This window comes from Octopus bimaculoides, chromosome 8 (assembly GCF_046866305.1).
Source record: "Octopus bimaculoides isolate indiv1 chromosome 8, ASM4686630v1, whole genome shotgun sequence".
In the NCBI taxonomy this organism is placed as follows: Eukaryota; Metazoa; Mollusca; class Cephalopoda; order Octopoda; family Octopodidae; genus Octopus; species Octopus bimaculoides.
In genome coordinates this window covers 52,637,986-52,644,438 of record NC_142935.1, presented here as the reverse complement: position 1 = coordinate 52,644,438, position 6,453 = coordinate 52,637,986, and positions in this window count along the sequence as shown.

Sequence of the window (6,453 nt, the reverse complement as noted above, 5' to 3'; positions counted from 1 at the left end):
TTTATGTATGTCTGTATGTGTTTCCGTGTGCGCGTGTGTGTATATTTTTTGTGCGTGCGTGTATGTGTATATTGTGTATGTTTTCGTGCGTGCGTATGTGTTATGTATATGAGTGAGTATTGTGTATGTGAGAGGTGTGTGTGCATGTGTGTATATGTGTATGTGTGCCTGTGTGTATATGTGTATATGTGTCGTGTATGTGTGTATGTGTGTGTGTGTGTGGTTTTATGTATGTGAGGGGTGTGTATGTGTATGTTTATGTGTGTGCGTGCGTATGTGTGCCAGGTATGTGTGTTATTTTGTGTGTGCACTCCTGTGTGTATGTGTGTGCATGTGTATGCGGCTGTGTATGTAGGCGTGCGCGTATATATGGGTGTGTGTGTGTATATATGTGCGTTCGGCTATGTGTGTGTGAGGGCGCGTATGTATGTTTGTCATGTATATGGGCGGTATATGTATGTGGGCGGTATATATGTAAGGTGTGTGGGTATTTGTGCGTGTAGGTAGTGGTGAGATAAAAAGTAGAAAAAAGTAAGTCTAATAACAAGAGAATAATGGATATAATGTAAGGGGGACGAGGGGGGGGGGGGTTAAAAAAAAAAAAAAAATTATGTAAAGTGTTGCAGGGACGTAAAGGGGAGAGTCATAAGGAAGAGAAGGCTGTGTTGAGTCCGAAGGGGAAAGAAGAATTAAGGTTGAAAATGTAGCGTTGCTCCAAGTGGAGTCGCGAGGGAGTGGACCCATGGTGCAGGGCGAGGCCAAAAACGGAGATGTTAGAGGGAGAGTGGTTGGGCAGTTGGAAGTGACGGCCGACAGGGGAGTCCGAACCTAGCCGAACGTCCCTTAGGTGTTCGGTGAAACGGTCGGCCAGCCGGCGGCCCGTCTGCCCCACGTAGAGTTGGTTGCATAGGGTACATTTGATATATATATATATATATATATATACTCATGCACGCACACACACACACACACACACACACACACACACACACACACACACACACACACACACACGCACACATATATTTTCATATGGAGAATTGTTTGTTAAAATTTCGGTACCTCAAGGAACCGATTGTTCAGCTCTTGCCAGTTCTTCACTGAGTACAGGTTTTTGTAGATCCTCGTCGATTTTAGGTTGTGAAAATATGAACATACTCGTAGGTTTGCTTTCAGATAATATGGAGGAAAATATTGGCTTAGCTCTTTTTCAAAAGCAAGATATGTCATGAACAATAAATACATACTTATTTCTACGCTAGGCACAAGGCCTTGAAAATTTTGGGGGAAGGGGGCTAGTCGATTATATTGACCTCAGTGCGTAACTGGTACTTATTTCATCGATCCCGAAAGGATGAAAGGTAAAGTCGACCTCGGCGGAATTTGAACCCAGAACGTAGGTGCAGACGAAATACCTATTTCTATTTCGTTATTGCCCACAAGGGGCTAAACATAGAGGGAACAAACAAGAAAAGACAAACGTATTAAGTCGATTACATCGACCCCAGTGCGTAACTGGTACTTAATTTATCGACCCCGAAAGGATGAAAGCAAAGTCGACCTCGGCGGAATTTGAACTCAGAACGTAACGGCAGACGAAATACCGCTAAGTATTTCGCTCGGGGTGCTAACGATTCTGCCAGCTCGCTGCCTTAATGAATGATAAACATATAACGACACGGGAACCATCTAGTATTTTGAGGTCTTTACTTTGAATATATATACTTCATATTAAAGACTAAATTCAGAGATCAAAACGTCAATAGGTGATCATTTTGTTCACTTCTGATGGACTCTTCTGTGATGCCAGGAGTTCCCGTAAACCTATTTCTCCAAACCCATTTCCATCATTGCATACTTCCCTATGAATACACATTACGAATATACACTATAAATACATATTACAAATATACACTGCAAATTTACACTGCAAATATACACTACAATATACACTACAAAAAAACACTCCATACATATTCTCTACAATGTACATTACAAAAAAAAAAACACTATAAATACGTACTCAAAATATGTACTAGAAATATACATTATAAATATATTGCCTCGATATCGATATCTTGTTGAAAATGAACCACTTCATCTAGATTTAAAGGAACCACTTCATCTAGATTTAAATAAACCACATCATCTAAATTTTTCTGGGTATTCTAAAAATTTTTGATAACCCGTTTTGCCTGTCTATTGATCATGACCCCATCACTAATAACAACAACAATGACCACCTTATCATGGAATACTACTGATACAACATCTTTAAAAGTTCACACATCTTATTTACCGATGTTTTCAATCGAATCGAAAGATCTCTTAGCAAGTCTATCAGACCCTACATCACCGACTTAACTTTCTTTCTTCCCCTTTATCCCACCATATCGTTTCAATTTACAATTGATTCCGTCTCTTTGAACTTGCTGGCTTCATGTACTCCAGACGTCTATTTAAGTGTTAACTGCTTCCTTGTTATCGGCTGCATCAACTACCCATTGCGCCTCGTGATCGCTCAACCGCAACAAACGAAAATTCTCCACTGTCAGAACGAGGAAACACACAAACTCCACTCCTTTGCACGCTTGTTTTCTCATTTTCTCAGCCTTTCAATTTTCGCCAAATTCTTTCACTTGTTTCAGTCATTAGACTGCGGCCATACTGGGGCACCGCCTTGAAGAATTTTAGTCGAACGAATCGACCTCAGTGTTTATTTTTTAAGGCTGGTACTTATTCTATCAGTCTCTTTTGCCGAACCGCTATGTTACGGGGACGTAAACACACCAACACCGCTTGTTAATCGGTGGTGGGGGACAAATACATCCACAAGGCCACACACACACACACACACACACACACACACACACACACACAAACACACATGTATATATATACAAAGGGTTTCTTTCAGTCTACCAAATTCACTTACAAGGTTTTGGTCGACTCGAGGCTATAGTAGAAAAAAATTGCTCAAGATACCACGTAGTGGGACTGAACCTGGAACTATGTGATTGAGAGGCTTCCAGACTGCGCTCATGCTGGGGCACCAACTTGAAGGATTTAGTCGAGCAAATCGACAATTCGTCTCCAGAACGATTTGTTTAATGCCTGGCACATCCTATCAGTCTTAGTTTGCTAAACCTCTGTTACAGGGGCGTAAACAAAACAACACCGATTGACAAGTAGTGGTGGTGAAAAAATACAAACACAGACACACAGACATATACACATATAAACACACACACGCATACATGTTTACACACACACAAAGTATGACAGGTATTTGAGGACATATTTGGTAATTTAATAAAACTAATTTAGCAAAAACCAAATGCATTTCCATAAAAATTTGCCCGTATAATTTTGATAAGCTTTCTTATAAAATTTTTCTCGAATCCGTTTCCATCTTCTATGATTGCTTCAATACATGCCGGCTTTAAATGGGCCTTATTCATTTCGTTATCACATAAACAATGATCACCTTCAGTGAAACTATGGTATAATGAGGGTATCGTTTAGTCTGTCTTTCCTCCAAACGTAGCAGTCCATGGAATTTAAATCTGGCGAGTTTGGTGGCCACGAATTTGGTAGTATATGAACGTAAAGATTGATAGGATATCCATTATTGGGTTAGCTGATCTATGTGAGAAGGTGCTGAAGCTTGCCCTGTGTACTTCATCCATCAAGTAATTAACAACTGCTTCCAGACTTCAAAGTATTCAGCAGCATTAATCCAAAAGCCCCATGGAAAGATGTAAGGTGGTATGACATGACCTTCGTTACTCACCACTCCTAAAACCATCACAGTTGTTGGAAACTTAGCATTCATCACTCTGGGTACATCCGAAGGATCTGCATATAACCATCTGTCATTTCTCTTTTTTTGGTTTTGGTCGAAGTTTTTCTCATCAGAGAAGAATCAAAACATGCCATGTTCATAAGAGTTTTTAACATTTTAAAGTAACCACTTATTACGGATCAAACGGTTTTTCTGTATCTTTGCACAAAAAATTGGCCTCTCCTAAGTACATACGATTTGTATCAAACGTCTTCGTGCACTACAGTTCTAATAGTTCACTTCGACACCTGAGGTTCTTTGGCGATTGCCCTCGTTGATTTTCCGGGACCATCATTGATAAGGTTTTGAACCTGTTTGATGCCCCTTGAGACATTAACACCAGAGGTTTCCAATTCCCTCCGAACTTTGTGGAGAATAGATCTTGCTGTATTCAGAAAGTTGGCATTTACGAAAATGCAGTGTTTCGCGCATATAACAACAATGACTGCATGTCTTTTCATTTCTTGTGTTTATAGTTTATCTGGTATGGAGAATCTGGAAGAAATAAAACCCCTTTAGTTGGTCTGAAAAGTGTAATAAACTGATGATTAAATGTCCTCAAATACCCCTTGTACCCTGTGCATGTGTATGTACAAGTTGCTGCCACACAGCTTCCTCTATCTAAGTCACTCACAAGGCATTCATCGGCCCGGCACTATGGTAGAAGGCACACCTCGCAATGAGACTGAGCCCGAAACCATGTAGTTTCAAGGCGAGTTTCTTAACCAGGGATCTCAGGGATTCCGGCCTTTTGAACAGATTCATCAACATATCCATTACTCTGTAAATACGTCACTGCTCTCCTTGAGAGAATTCTCATAAAGATCTTACCTCCCACATTCAATAGGGATATCGGCCTAAACTGTTTTATACTCTCTGCATTGGCCTCATTCGGCAGGTATATGCCTTCTGCCTTACACCAATCCACTACAAGATAACTTAGATATGTTTCGACCAAAGATTGGTCCAGGCCATGCCTAACTTAATAGCACCACCTGAAAGGATTAGCTAAATCCGCTTTAAGTCAAGTTTTGTGGTCCATTCGAATAGGCAGTTCTTGTTGAGAGAGTCGTATCCAGGTATAGGTGGCTTATCTAGTATTCCTTGAGGAAATTTGTCCAGGTTCCGTTTAAAGGTGTTGGGATTCGTTTCCTCTTTGATCTGTTTCGGGACAATGTTAAATAGGAAAAGAAGTTGTGTTGCAATATATTTATGTGTTGTGTTTCTGAATTGGGTAGGGCGTATGGCCCGTGGTCCTAGCCTTGGATGAATTTTGAAGCTAATGCTGAGATCGTTTGGGCAATGCTGGTGGTATATTCTCCATATCGTGCAAATGATGTATCGCTCACGGCGGCGCTGGAGAGAATAGAGCTTCAATGCTTTAAGGCGGTCCTTATGATCGAGATCAGTCATGCCGTTAATTCTTTTAGTAAATGACTTCTCGGGTGATTCAATTTTCGAAATATTTTGTTTAATATATATAGACACATGTATACATACATACATGCATATATGTACACACACACACACACACACACACACACACACACACATATATATTATACACACACACATACATATGTATATATATATATATATATATATATATATATATATATATATATATGCACATACATACATATGTATATATACACATCCATACATACATAAATGTATGTATGTATATATATATATCGAGCTGACAGAATCGTTAGCACGCCGGGTGAAATGCTTAGCGGTATTTCATCTGCCTTTATGTTCTGAGCTCAAATTCCGCCGACGTCGACTTTGCCTTTCATCCTTTCGTATCTTTCATCCTTTCGTATCTTTCATCCTTTCGTATCTTTCATCCTTAAGTACCAGTTGCGCACTGGGGTCGATCTAATCGACTGGTCCCTAAACATTTCAGGCCTTGTGCCTAGAATTGAAAAGACATACATGCATACATACATACATGCATGCATATATATATGTATGTATATATATATTTATGCAAACAAAAACATACATACATACATATACATAGGCGCAACTATGGCGGACGGTTTAACGCAGAGTCTGTCAGCTATGTTAGGAGGTGGGGAATGACTCATAACTAGAATTGAAATCGCGATGGCATTTTGAAGTGGCACGAACATATAATATTCAAAGGTATATCTCATTCAAATTGAGGAACTATTAAGCAAGCTAATGAGAGCTTTATTTTATGCAGTCATTTGAATTACTAGAAATAGCAACTAATTCATCACCAAATCGCTCCCTTTATTAAGAAAAAAAAAATCCCAGCACATTGGAGGAGATCACTGAATAGAATGTAATCTTGGATCTTTGGTATTTGACGGGCAACATTTGTTTTCTTAACGAAACACTTTCAAACTTGAGACACTGGTAGAATGTGTCATATAAAACAACTTCTTCTTTTAACCTTCTTAACAAAAAATTGTACATCGCAAGTTATTTCATGTTAAAGTTGTCGTATTTCTGTAATTTCAACCAATCACTGACGTCTATTCAGCTGTATACAGTTACTGCTGTTCGGTGTCAAGTGTGTTATTCCCTGTTTAATTATAGCATTATTCCCTAGTAAGGGTTTAGGGTTTTAGGGTTAG